The sequence below is a fragment of the Tyto alba genome, unplaced genomic scaffold, assembly GCF_018691265.1.
Source record: "Tyto alba isolate M040663 unplaced genomic scaffold, T.alba_DEE_v4.0 Super-Scaffold_7, whole genome shotgun sequence".
Classification (NCBI taxonomy): Eukaryota; Metazoa; Chordata; class Aves; order Strigiformes; family Tytonidae; genus Tyto; species Tyto alba.
The window spans coordinates 40,996-55,888 of NW_024881328.1; the positions used below are offsets into that span (position 1 = coordinate 40,996).

Below are 14,893 nucleotides of genomic sequence, written 5' to 3' on the forward strand. Positions count from 1 at the left end.
TTGGTGTTCATGCAGCTGCAGCAACTCCTCCTCACAAGTCCAACTGCTCGTCACCACGTCCCTTCTTAATTACGTTATCGCAGAGGCGCAGCCGATTGGCTCAGTTTCCAAACAGAGGTGGAGCTGACTTGGAGCTGGGGGAGCTTCAGGAAGCTTCTCACAGAGGGCCGCCCCTATAGCCCCCTCCCCTGCCACCAAAACGACTCCACCACTCACTCAACCCAGGACACTCATTCCATTGCAAAGGAGTTACCATGCTTTGATGGAGGCCATCTGGTGAGCACCCCAAGAAGGAGGGGGGCTATCGGGTTAGTGTGAGCATCCCCTGAAAGGAGGGGACTATGGGGTTAGTGTTTCCGCAGATCAGTTCCCCCCTTTTCTTTTCCCAGTAGTAAATTCTTTTACTTTTCTAAAATTTGGATCGCTGTAAAGAGCCTCATACATAACTTGTAGTCACTTTGAGAGTTGCCAATTCTATATATATTCATTCTTCCAATGACCAAATTTTACACTGTGCACATTTATCTATGCCCAGCCAAGGGGGCCCTCGTTTAGACTTTCCTTCCTCTTCTCTATTAGACAAAATGTGGTCCTCTTCTCCTGTACCTTTATAATGGTCCTCTGTGGCAGCAGAGAGGACAGAGATGTTAGCGGTTGCAATCACGAATAAAACTTATCTACACAAAGCAGATAAGCAGGCACTTCTTTATTCCAGTGCTGGGGAACACAAGGGATAGCTCCACCAAAAAATGTGTTCACTGACAGGTACAAAGCACAACATATTTATACACTTTTCCAGCAGAGTAATGGTTACATAATATCAACAAAATTCATAAAGTTTAGTTTGACCTTAATAATGATTGGCTTTCAGTTACCTCACCTTACCTATATTCCTATTCTACAGAAATCATTGGTCATCTTTACTGATTGATTTGAATAGAATGAGGGGAGGGTAATGATCGGCATATTCATGTTATTTCCTGGAAATCATTATCAAATGCAAATGTCTCTAGTGCATGCGTGGTTATGTTGGACGGGGGTCCTCTGGTGGTTGTTAATAGTCTTCCTCATTGTGTCCGCATGCTCAATTCATCTTTGGCCGATGCTCATTTCTTCTTTGGCTGATCTTCCAAACCAAACCCAGTATCTTCTGGCACCTATTGTTTTGACTCGAGATCCATAACCAGTACCCATTGTTTTAATTCAGAGTCCATAACGATTCGTACAGTGTTCAAGGCACACACCATATTAGCTACTAAGGGCCTTAGTGGGCTTTATATTCACATAGCTGCTATAACTCCATTTTAAAATCAAAATCATATTCTAAACTAAAATCAAAATAATATTCTAAGATTCAAGCTACTTTGTTAAGGTAACTGTAAAATTACGAGACGACGCCTCCTCCACACATAGCCCCGCTCGCTCGTGCACTACGTGGCTGTACCGCGGTTTCAGTGAGACATACAGACCCTGCGGTGCACGTTGGTGGTCTGAGCTGCTGCAGACTGCGAAGCGGGATCCTTCCTCACCCGGAGAGGCTGGCTCTCTCTTCCTGCAGCGGGAGGCAGCTGCCGGCCGGATGGCCACCAGTTTAGGCCTCTTTGCCTTTCTCTGGCCTCTCCAGCGTCAGCCACGGCAACTCCTGCCCACCGCCAGCCAGCGCTCCGCCTGTTCCTTTTTGCCGCCATGCCGCAAGGTGCACGAGGCCAGGCAGAGACAGCCCACGCAAGCCTGAGGCGGGTGCAGTCAGCAGCATCCCCGGGGGAGGAACGGAAAACCGCATCCTCAGCGCAGCCTCTGGAAGAGGGAAAGACGAAACAGAGACTGTCAGCACCAGAGCCCACCCCTGGCCACGGCTCCTCCTTCCGCAGGGGCTGCTGGAGATGCGGTTGTGGGCCAGCTCGCTGCCCTCACGACAGGGCTTGGGGGGGGCCTGAGGCTACGGGACAGGCTCCAGGGGAGGGGCTGGAGCTGAGGGCAGCGGCACGGGGCGAGCGGGGCGGGGGCGGCTCAAGGGGATCTCTGGCGAGTCGGGGACGCCCGCCTCCTTTCCCCCTTCCCGCTCTCAGGGAACTCCCCAGGGCTGCGCTGGCCCGGCTCGCCTGCCGCAGCGGAGGGGGTGCAGCTTCCCGCCCCCCCCCGCCCCCTGGAGACACCCCCACACCCGCCCAAGGGGCGGGCTCGCTCGCCTCACCGGCAGCCTCCACCCGCCGCCACCGCGCCCCTCTCTCTCCCGGGCACCGCTGCTGCACTGGCTGCCGACAGCGCGCCGAAGGGGCCAGAGCCGGCACGCGAACGCCGGGCTGCAGTACCGCGCACGGGGGGCGGCGGCGGCGGCAGCTGCTTACCGGGAGGAAGCAACAGGCACGGCGGCGCCGCTCCGCCGGCACCGCCGCGTCACGTTGCCGTTAACCGCGGAGGTAGCAGCGATTGCTGCAGAGGACGCCCCCCACCGCGCATGCGCGGCTCCGGGGCTGCAGTACTGCTTCGTTCGGCAGGCGACAGTGCCGAGCGCGGCACAGGGAGACCCCACCGCGCATGTGCGCCTCCGGGGCGGCAGTACCGGATTTTCGGGGAGCAGCCGGGCGCCCGCAGGAAAGCACATAAAACCGGCACCAAAACTACACCTCGAGCCGCGCTGCGGGGGCCACGGTGGTAGAGAGGACTGCGCCGGGCCGCGCACCACAGAGAGCACCGCAGCTGTCCGGCAGCCGGGTCCGCAAAAACTACAGCTCCCGGCATGCCCTGGGGCAAGCACAGCCTGGCCGCCCGCCGCCCAGTGTCGGAAGAGTACAGCTCCCGGCAAGCCCTGGGGCAAGCAAAGCATGGCCGCCCGGTGCCGGAAGACTACAGCTCCCAGCATGCCGCGGGAGGCAGGTCGCCCTGCGCTCTCACCCTGCGGGGGACACCGCTGTTCAGCCCCCCGCCCTCCACAGGGCGGCTCCGGCCAGCCCGCCCCGCACCGTCCCCGGCTGCGACCCAGAGCGGCGCTCCCCCGCCCCACCGGCACCGCCCCCCTCCTCGGGCCTCTCCCTGGAAGCCGCCGCTGCTCCGGTCGCTCGCGCGCTCCCGCCCACCTTCGCCCCCGCTGCAGCCGCAGCTCCGGAACGCTACCGTTAACGGCGGAGGCAGCAGCGACCGCTGCACAGCGCGCCCCCACCACGCATGCGCGGCTGCTAGGCTGCAGTACCGCATTATGTTCGGCAGGCGGCAGTGCCGACATCGGCATAGGGCGCCCCACCGCGCATGCGCCCCGTTGCAACTGCAGTACCACATTTCGGTCGTCAGGAGGCAGTGGCGATGGCGGCACTGAGGGCACCCACCGCGCATGCGCAGATCCGGGGCTGCAGTACCGCATTTTTTTTGGCAGGTGGCAGTGCCGAGCTCGGCACGTGACGCCCTCACTGCGCATGCGCAGGTCCCCGTCTGCAGTACCGGTTGCCGGCCAGCAGGCGGCGCCCCCGTAAGGCCCGACCCCGGCCCTGGGTCACCTCCTGGCCCCCCCGGGGTTCCCTCACAGCCCCTCGCCCGCTGCAAAGGAAGGACAAAACGCAGCCCTGTGGCGGCAAGCATTGATCCAGTCACACACAGAACAAGTCCCAGCAGCGAGGCTGCTCCAGGTCCCGCGCCCCCCGACGCTCCCCCTGCCCCTGGGACGCCGCAGCAGTTGTTCCCGCAGCTGTGCTCGGCTCTCCGGCCAGGAGCGGTCGGACAGCTCCCGCAGCAATGGGCTGCTGGGCAGAGGTGGAGACTGACCAAAAGGAGGAGCAGGGTCTGGGACACTAGAAAAAAACGCATAACCACAGACTGCAGGGCAGAGATGGTAGAATTAAGAAACGGGGAGGGGGAACCGGAAAAAAAAACAGCTGAAGAGGAGAAAGAATATCAATGTGTACACAAAGAACAGAGGGGGAATTCTAAAATAGGGTTATCGAGGAGCCAGGGACAGATCAAGAAAGGACAAAAGCGACAGGCTACAGCATGGAGAGGGAGGAATTAATGCAGAGGGACAGAGAGCTGGCCATGCAGAGACAGCGAAAGGCAAAAGATCGCAAGGGCGACGGGACGGAGAGGGAGGAATTTAAAAACCAGGGATGGGGAGGCAGACAGGGAGAGAGGCAGAAATAGAATGGGGAAAAGCAACAGACCGCAGGGCACAGAGGGTGGGATTCATCAACAGGGCCAGGGCAATGGACGACACAAAAAAATGTAGCTGTGGGCTACTGGGAAGAGAGAGCAAATCAAGAACAGGGAGTGGGAGCCAGACAGACACGGAGAAAGGAACATAAAGACAGCGATGGGCTACAAGACAGATAGGGAGGAAATAAAAAATAGTGTCAGGGAGCCGGACAGAGAGAGAGAGGGGGGAGAAATACAGGCAAATGGCGTGGGTCTATGGGACAGAGAATGAGGAATTAAAACACAGAGAGGGGGAACCAGCCATAGAGAGAGACACCAAAGAAAAATTCCAGACTACACAGGGCAGAAGGAGGAATTAAAAACTGGGGACAGGGAGCCAGACGGAAAGAGATAGAGATTGCAGGGAATAGCGGTGAGTGCAAGAAGAGGGAAGAATTAATAAACTGGGACAGGGAGCTGGACAGAGAGGGACAAAGAAAGACAAAAATAGCGGCAGGGTACAGGTCAGAGAGGAATGATTAAAGAATGGGGACACTGGGATGGACACAGATGGAGAAAAAAGCAACAGGCTATGCGTCAGAGGGAGGAATTAAAGAAACAGGGACAGGAAGCAAGGAAGAGGCAGATGGAGGAAGGCGGGGACACGACCCAAGAGGCAACAGGGCAGAGAGGGAGGAATGAAAAGTCCGGGACGGGGAGCTGGGAAAGGAGAGGCAGAGAAAAACAGAATCACAACGTGCTACGGGGACAAGAAGGAAGTAACCGAACAACAGGGACAGGGAGCCAGACAGAGTACGAGAAAGACAAAATACCACCGGGCTACTGGACATAGAGCGAGGAATGCAAAAATATGGATCCGGCGCTGGGCAGAGAGAGATGGAGAAGATAAAAATAGCCAGGGGGAACAGGGCACATATAGAGAAAAAGGAAGAAACAGGGATCCAGAGCTGGACAGAGAGAGACAGTAAAAGACACATATAGTGACAGGCTACAAGGAAGAGGAATGAAAGGATAAGGACGAGGAGCCAGACACAGAGCAACACTTACAGAAAGTATAGCAACAGCTAGAAGGCAGAGAGGGAGGCATTAAAACATCAGGACAGGGATCCAGACAGGGGAAGGGAGATAGATAAAAAGTGGATAAAAAGCAGAAAGACAGGCTACAGGGAAGAGAAGGAGGAATTAAATAATTGGGATCCAGAGACAGACAGAGAGAAAGAAGTAAAATCACCACAGGCTAAAGAGACCAGAAGGAAGAAACTGAAGAACAGGGAGGAGGAGCCAACCAGCCACAGACACAGAAAGGAGAAACCACAATGGACTCCAAGACGGAGGGAGGAATTTCACCAGAGTAGAAGTGATCCACAACTAGAACTAGTCATAACCACCAACAATAGCGTTTGTCCTCCCATACCACACACTAGCCCACTTTCTCACAGCACTCTGCTGGCCTCCTCCATTGCCCTCTAATATGCAGCTGGTCACTCTGCATCTGTCAAAAAAACAATATGAAACAAGTCACCTGGCTGCTGCTGGCTACTCGCACAGAAATGGATCGTATGATCCAATGCAAAAGAAACTGGGCAGATCAACAAGTTACTGCAGCACAGTACTGCTATGCTGCCCCTTACTCTATCATTACTACACTCCCAGGCAGGACAGCTCCAACTCAAGTGCACACACAGACACTACCAACAACATGACCAAAAGATGTAAGAAGACCAGCTGCTGGCAGGAGAACCTCACCAGCGAAGAAGCCCTACAGTGCCATGACAGCATAGTGCTGATGCTCTACAACAGCTCTGGATAACAGTCGAATGCCACAGCCTGTGGCAGAAAGCTGCCATCAGAACTGGGATGATGTATGGGTGAGAAGCTGGGCTCCGAGACCCAAGACTGTAAGGACACAGGGAAGAAAACCCCAGAATAGGGCCCCACAGAAACAGAACTCTCAAGAGAAAATCTGCTGACACAGCCTAAATTACCACTGCGAACCAGAAACACCTACAGTGCAAAACGCAGATCCGCACTTCAGCTGTGAGGCAAGAAGTGCTTGACTAGTGCTATGCTAAAGAGATGAGGCATTTAAGACCTTAAGGATGCCTACTGAGGTGCATGCAGAGCTCACCAAATGTTAAGAGCAATATGGTCATCAAGACCCGATGAAAGTATGGCATAGGACACAGAACACAGACTATACAAACTACACCGCAACATAGACACAGTCTGGAACTGCTCTGCCTGGAACACGTTTGCATCACGTGGAACAGACCCAGCACCCTCTATCTGTACCCGAACACAAGTGATCCTGAGCAGCCCTCTCCACAGCACTGACTTAAAACCCCCTGCCTACCCCACTCTCCAATTCCCATTCTTCCCCTACCCAGACTTAGTATTTGCCTCTCAACCTAGCTTTCAGAGTGCGAGGTGGGTCAGAACCCATCCTTGACAAAGACTACATCCTCTAGCCAGGATGCTCCTGCAGTCACCAGGTTCTTCATCTTCCACAGTAATAGGGCACCATTAGTCACTGGCATGTCAGCCACCACAGACCTCTTCCACAGGAGCACCCTCAGAACACCATGTCACTGCACTCACCTTCTCCACTCTGATTCCACAGTGAGATAATGCTGTTAGTATTCTTTCCTGTAGTACCTAGAAAACTAGAGTTACAAAGTGACCATTGTGTTCAAAAACAATTGCCAGCTATACCACTTCTCTCTCCTACCCAGCCTCACCTAAAATCCTTAGCCACTTTTGAGGACAGCCCTCCACCACACCTATAAAACCAAAGGGAAAAACATCACTAAGTTGATTCATGCTACTTTCCAATTTAACCCCAATCCAAGCAACATACCTTCTAGGACTGTTCATCAGCATAGAGCTTTGCCCTTCCAGGGCTGCATGCAGCACTTACAAAAAACTAGAGGAAAAGGTATATGCCTTGCACATCCCCTACTTCCTTGAGATGCACAAGAACTTTGAGTGGAAGTATAGACAACATGCTTGCCCTGATCACCACTATGTTCTCTTACCTTGAGTCCTATAGAGGATGGTGATGACCCCTGCTTTCATTATCTCCAAGAGATCTAGTAAGAAAACAACGCTCTTTCTACAGTAGTCTTTGAAGTTCAAGAAAATATAATCTATATTTGTCAAAAAAAAATGTAGCTGTAGCATCCTTCACCTCAAACACCCTTTAATCATTTATTGACTTGAAAAACAACAGCACCCTATAAATATGCTTTGTGCTATGCCCACTATTCAGCCTTGCCTTGACTCATCCTGTTGGTCTTACCTTAAAGCGGATCCTCTACTTCCCTGAGCTTAAAAACATATCTTCCCAAATACCTTGGCTGGCTTCAAAGACTGCTATTGACAAAAACAAAAACAAAACAAGAAACCCAAACCCAGACCACTAACTCCTTTAAAGGCCATAAACTGAATAAAACCCATGGGGCGATACCTGACTTTGGTATGCCACTAAGCTCCATCTACCATACCACCCCACCTACAAACCCTTAAAAAAGAGGAGGGAAAAAACAGCAAAATGCCTACAGACAACCAGCTAGGCAGAACTAAGGCTTTTACTCTGCCTTAAATTCACAGCATGCTAGGCATAGGAAAAAGAAATAGACTGATACTATGAAAGACTGTATCTGTAATTTTACTGTGACTGCATATAATACAGCAACAATGGTAGGCAACTTAAATTGGCTTTTACTCTGACAAACATAAACCTTTCTTTTAAGCTGTTAAGCGTTTGCAGTTATCGGAGGCTACACTAAAGAACAGTTGATCTAAATTAGTAACAATACTATCAATGGAAGCATGAGGCTGTAGTTTTCTTTCTAACAAAGAAAATGCTATACTGCTGCCCTTTGTTTCTGTTGGGACACATACGCTACAAAAGCTATACCAGGAGTGCATTCTGTGTAGTGCCGAATAAGACATCAGAAATATGACTTGGAAGAGGCCTTCGCTTATGAGACCTCCACTGCCTGAGGGGATTTTCCTGTACAGAACCTACAATTTCAGCTCACCAGGACTCCTAAAATGTCTAACCTAGTCACTGAAAAGAACTAGAAGAGTTCCTCAAAGGACCGGACAGGCAACAGAATGCTCTGGGACACAAAGAGTCCTCCGGACAGCTTCTCTCTGTGCAACACAGGTGATTCTGGAGGCCAAAACAGGGATCTCGGGTTGGGTAGAAGGCTAACAGAATGTTCTGGGGCACAAGGAAAGCCTGATAATGAGTTGCAAGGGAACTCAAAGGATCTAAAGGGTACTACAATGGCAAACAAAGGCTCAGGGGAAAAACTAGGAATTTTGGAGGGCATTAGAGCAGAGCACAGATGTTTTCAGAGGATCAGGGACTTAATCTGGACACCCTAGGTGGCACAGATGAAGAACAGAGTATTCTGGAGTACTAACTGGAGCTACAGTGGTACAGGAAGGCTCAGAGACACGAAGAGAATCTCTGGAAGGGATGTGAGATGAGTACAGATATCATCAGGAAGAAGGGACTCAATAGAGACATCCAAGATGTTATAGAGGGCAATAAAAGTGCTCTGGGGCACAAAGGTGGGCTGAGGAAGGGTCCCAAGGGCACTAGTGTGGTCCAAAGGAAGTATGTGAGCAAAACAGAAATCTCTGAGACAGAATATGAAATGCAGGAGGTGTCATAAGAGGACTAGACAGGCAGCAGAAAGCTCTGGGGCAATCTCCTGGCATGCTGCACAGAACAACATGGCTGACCGGAGGCTCTGCCCAGGACAGGACAATACGGCAGGCTGGAATCCCGGTGCCTGAGGACTGCAACTCCCTGCATGTCATGGTACATACTACTGTGTGAAGTGCAACCCTGTGTAGAGGTCATTTCTCCCGCCCAGACCCGGATGCCGCTATGGAACACGAAGTGCTGCTCCACGCTCCCCCATGTTGCCGCTGCCAGCCTGTGGTCCAACAGCAGATGAGGTTCACCGCCACCACACTCTGGCGCTGTACCGTGCTTCCGAAACAGCCCTGAACTGCTCCAACCCCCTTCCTCCCTCTCTCTTCTGCCTGGCCCCTCTGCTTCGACACAGCCCCCACCTAGCCCAGTGTCTAACTCAGCCAGGACTACTCTGACTCCTCAGTAATCTCCCCGCTTGCCACCTCTAGCACGCCCCCAGCTCTCCTCCACCTTCACACAGCTTCGGTGGCCTCACCATGACTGTGGCCCCTCACTGCCACCATGTAACCTCCCTGGTAGCTGCAGCCCTAGTACTAGAGCCTCCCACACTGCCCCAGGCCAGTTCTCACTTTGCCCCTTGCCTGCTGGGTCCCCCACTGTTTCTATCACAGGTCCCGCAGCCCAAGCACGGAACAAGCACCCACGCTCACCTACTCTGCAGTTGCAGCTATAGTTCTGCTGCTAACTGGTGACGTTCAATGACAGCCCCGCAGGCAGCTGTACCCCAGGAGCAACACAGTGCACACCCATCAGCCCCCAGTTGCAGCCTGGCCCACCAGCACCTTGGTTCACAGCTGCAGCCCATCAGGATCACAGGGGCCATGACCATTATGTCTATAGGAAAACGGGGCCTGACAGGGCGGCAGAGTTGTGTGCCAGCTCCTGAGAACAGCTTGCTGAAAACTGAAGAGAGCACCCTGGAGTGTGCAAATGGGAAGAAGCAGTAATAAGTGGTCAAGAGAACAAAGGGAGAGCCCAGCAGTGCAACAAAAGGCAAAAAAAAAGAAACACCATGCAGTGATGGGGCAAATGGATGACTCTGGGAATGCAGAAGGGCAAATGGGGGGCTTTGGTACGCACTCAGGGACTCCTAATGCATGCAGCGGGGCTTGGCTGGGCCCATGGGAAGTCAGCTATCATCATGGAAACTCCATCTCCCACCACTGCCAGCAAAGGCTCCACCCCAGGAACATCTCAGGACGCTAACAGAAAATCCAGGGCCAGCTTCAGGACTTCACACAGCAGTGAGGAACCCTGGCTGCCTCCAGGATGATACAATCCCCTACGAACAGCTGAATGTCAGTGGCACTGTGAGAAAAATCCCCTACAGCCCTGCGAACAGCACTGGGGTTGTCCTGGAACACTAAGGAACCTTGGGACTGGTCCCTAGCCTCTGAGATACAATGTGCAACCTCCTCCCTGGAGCACCATGTTGAAGCATGTTTTACTGAACACAACAGTACAGCAGTCACAACCAACAAGGGTCACCTGACCCACAGGTGTGTAACGATCATGACTGTAGACTTCTCAGGATTCCACAATACATGAAGACATGGAGGTGGGGGTTTCTGAGACTTCCTTTATTACTATTTACTACAAAACTGCTATCATTAAAACCAAATATATATAAAGTATTATATATAGTGTGTGTAGTGTATATACACACACACACACACACACACAAGTCATTATAAAACTAACTCTAAGAAAGCAAGTATATATATGAGTAAAGCAAATATATGTGTATTACAAGATATTACAGAAGTCCAACTAGCGAAACAAGTATATATTTATAAAGCTTTACCTGCGTGCACACCTATAAATATATGATGTGAGGTGTTACCAGTATGACACTAGCCAAATTGCTCCCAGGAGTGAGGCTAATCAATGATGGAAAAGTCTCACTTCAGAAGATCATCACAGAATCTGGACCCAGCCATGCATCCCTGGCAAAGGGTTCGGTCTGTCCGAAAGATCTTGTGAAAGGAAGCTCTGGCACAGCAGCTCATTTTGGGTAGGTAGCAAGTTATTGTTTATACCTTTTGGTGTGGATACATAAGTGGGTGCGGGACATTAGTTCCTACAGTAGTTGTTGCCGACTCCCGTTTTCCTAGAAGGTCAGTTCCTGCCAACTACTCCCCATCAAGGGGGTTTTGGCTGAACTTATCAGGGACATCTGAGGGAAATATCTGTATTTGTCAGTAGGACTACCAGGTCGCCTTTGTGGCAGCTTTGTCTTATGGACAAGAGTTTAAAGAAAAAAACAACAATTTATTAATGAATGCACATAAACAACAACCAGGAGCGAGTTTATCACACAGCTCAGTGCCAGCATGTTCCCCCTTCCTCCTGTGACACCCGAGGAGCTATTCCACTGTTCATCGGTCCAGTTGGGAAGGGTTACCTCCTGCTGCTGCCGCCCTCGATGAGTCAAGACATTTAAGTAGCTATCAACCCCACACTTTTTCCTTCAGGGATACAATTCAGCTCTGGTATGTGAGAGGAGAAGCCCTGACTTCACCTGTCTATACTTCTACCCTACCTTTGGAATACCCAATAGAAATTTCCACAGCTCTCAACTCACTTATCACCTTAGCAGTTGGACTTTGTGTGAGGCGGCTGTACCGTATCAAATCCAGAGCCTAGGTCACAGAGCTGAACCCTGGTTGGAATAGGAGAAGGTCACAAACCCCACAGATGCGTTCAGAGCCTAGCGTTCAGAGTTTAAGGCACAGAGTTTATTATCTTAGGATTTAAACATTTCCCTTTTTAAGTCATCAATCCTTAATCTAACTTAAAATGGTTGTTGGGGATTTGAAGTTTAGGGATGATGATAGATTTCTAACGCTGATGACTGATCAGTAAGTGAGTAAACTGTAAACCCTGACAAATACTGAGCCTCACAAAAGAACCCATAACCTTTGAGTAAGCAACCTTCAGCTACAAACTCTAAAAAATAAACCGTAAGTAAAAGACTCGGAACCCTCAGTTTTGAGAAACACCAAAGCACATATGAGCAAGAAAACAGTAAAGAGACCCTGAGTACTTTTTTTGCCCACAGCTTTAAAAGTTTCCAAGGAAGACACGCAGCAAAATGCTCTCCCACTGAACCTACCTGTAACACTGTAAGCACTAATTCATCTGCATTAGGGAAAAGTAACATGTTTTTGGGATCCTCTCAGCTCAACAGGCAAACATCCAGAGCCAGTCACAGTTATTACCAGCAACCAGCCTTTTCCTCAGGAAAGCAGAATCTGCTGAAACACAAAGAAGTGTTTGTAACAACTGGTAATATACCTCCTGCAGTCACTTACGGCATCTCAAAAACCTTTTCCCCTGGCCAGTAAATCCCACCCTCAGGACTAACTAGAAAATGCCTCACAGAGTAGCCAGAACAAGGGTAGAACACTGCAGCCGAGGAAATGTTTTATTTTGGTTCTTTTAGGATGTAGAACAGTCATTTTTTTAGCATGCTGCTTACATGTTGAACATTTGCGGTCCAAGCTACCCAACTACTTGGCACACCAGATTCACACTGCCTCAGGCATGTGCATCACTCACCTAAATGCCTGCAGCTTCAGCCTCACAAAAACAACCTCCAGCTGCCTCTGCCCAGCAGCACCAACTGTCATACTGTCTGCCCTCCGTCCTACAGGGCTCCACCTGCTTGCCTAGCGCCCACAGGTGCCTGCCCCCATGCAGGTTTAAGCCTTGGGTACTCTCTTCCTCTGTCTCTGGCCACTAGAGTATCATCCATAAGACCATGCCTTTTCTTTATTCTCTTGAAACAGCTTTTCTAACACTTTTCAAATGTGACCACGTGTTACTCTAAGTGTGTGTGTACCCTCCAGTACCTGAGCAAAACTACGTTTGTCTCTAAACATACAAGCAAATCTACAGACTGGTTCTTCAGTTAGTGTGGTTGGCAAAAAAAAACAGATCTGTAGCTGAAAAATCACTTGTTCTCTTCTTGTGACTTACCAATACTCTTAAGGTAAGCTTGCTGCAATAGGAGCCATCATCCGGGTGAAATTGCCTATCTGGTGGTAATTCAACATAATTTGCCAAGGTTGACCTTCCTAAAAAGCCAAAACTGGGAATTATATAGGCTTAATTACTTGCAAAGCACTTCATTCTAAATATTCTTTAACCATTTAGCAGTCACAGCTTCTTTAGGATATAGGTATTATTTAAACAGATGAACTGAGGGTGTCCAGGGAAGAACTGGGTCTTCAGCCACACATTTATGGAAAGCACTCACACAAGCTCAGCAGACTGGGTTTTTGTGACAGCCTGAGAAAGGGTACCTGCGCAACAGTGTTGGTGAACCAAGCTGCAAGCAGTCAGCTCAGTTGAGAAAACAAACTTGAACGAAGCAGTCCAAAGTCCCCATCCTCCTACCCCTCTTCTCCACCTTAGAAAGACCAGATCACAATAGGAACTTGGGCCCTCTGTCAGGACACCAGGGAATGCAAAATCAGCATCAAGTCATCACAGAGTACCTGACTCTACAAAGGAACGTGCCACAAATTTAGCAAACTCTCACAGGTATTAGGTCACGCAACAAATCTGTGAGCTGCCTTGCCCTGCCGCGTCCCTCCTCCCAGCCCCTCCTTTCATCACAGACATTGTCATATTGACAGCGAGGGAAGAAAATTTGCACTTGCAGTAATGACTTTCCCTCAGAGTGTACAGAAGTACTTGTTTTCCATTAGCTGTATAATCATGTTTACACAAACATTTTATCTCTATAGTGTATTACCTTCATAGTTAATAAAATCATGCATGCACTAAGATGACTGAGGGATTGGAGCATCGTATGAGGAGACGCATTAAGAGCTGAGATTGCTTTGCCTTCTGAAGAGAAGGCTTGGGGCAGAGGGTGTTGTGTAGGGGATGTGGGAATCATATCAACGTGCATAAGTACCTGATGGGAGGAAGTAAAGAAGATGGAACCAGACTCTTCTCAGTGGTGTCCACCAACAGGACAAGAGACAATGGACACAAACCAACATACAGGAAATGCCATTTAAACACAAAATTGTTTGGGGATTTTGGTTTTTACTGTGAACGTGGTTACACAGTGGAACAGGTCACCTAGAGTAGTTGTGGATTTTTCACTCCCAGATACACTAAAAACCTCACTGGGCACAGTCCTGAGCAACCATGTGGTGGTGGTGGCGTTTGGACTCACCATCCCTAACACCCTCAACCATTCTGTCATTCCATGACTCGTAGGGCTCTGAGGCATACTAGAAGCGCAATGGAGGGGTCCTGAAGAGTTTGAAGGGTAGATGGAGAATCCTTACGGCGAATGGAAGGCTCTGGGGTACACAAGAGGTCAACAGTGGGACATATGACACAGAGAAAGGCAAACGGAGAAGTAATAAAGGGAAGCTGAGGACACCAGAGGAGCAGAGTGCTGTGGGTACAAGGAGCACAGACGAGTCATGAAAAGACAGGGTGGCAAATGAATGGGTCCTGAAGGAACTAGATGCCAATCAGAGGGATCCGGGGGACACTGAAATGTAGGGATCCTGAGGGGTAATCAGAGGACCAATGAGAAGGGGTCCTGAAGGAACAAGAAAACAAAGAGGGGGGATCCTAATGGGAGTGACAGCACATGGTGTCCTGAGGGGATCAAAGCATAAGCAAAGGGCTCCGGGGTCCAACAGAGGCAAAGAAATAGGCACTATGGAAGTCTAGAAGGACAATGAAGTAGTCCCGAGGGGGTCTGAATTCTTATGGAGGGCTGTGGGGTATAACGGAGGCAAACAGAGGTGTCTGGGTTCCACCAAAAAGCAAATTGACTGGTCCTGAGGGAACCAGAAGGCAGTTGAAGGACTGTGTGAGGTACACCAAGAGCAATGCAGGGCTCTCACAGGGGTCAGAGGGCAAATACGGTCTCTAAGGAGCCCGGAATGCAGAGAGAAGAATTTGAGGAAATCTGAGTAAAACAGAAGACATCTGAAGGGACTGACATGGAGGGCTCTGGAAGGCTAAACACAGGGAGCGTGA

General features: G+C 50.5%; 1 protein-coding gene and 1 long non-coding RNA gene across 2 annotated transcripts in view; one reads left to right on the forward strand and one right to left on the reverse strand.

Moving 5' to 3' along the window:
- Positions 1-14,893, reverse strand: part of LOC122154942 — a 78,679-nt gene that overhangs the window by 7,417 nt on the left and 56,369 nt on the right. The gene's annotated exons all lie outside the window — the stretch shown is intronic.
- Positions 952-4,372, forward strand: LOC122154943. Its single transcript, XR_006167055.1, has 3 exons — positions 952-1,378; positions 2,499-2,504; positions 4,103-4,372. It is a non-coding gene; the product is annotated as an uncharacterized LOC122154943 (long non-coding RNA).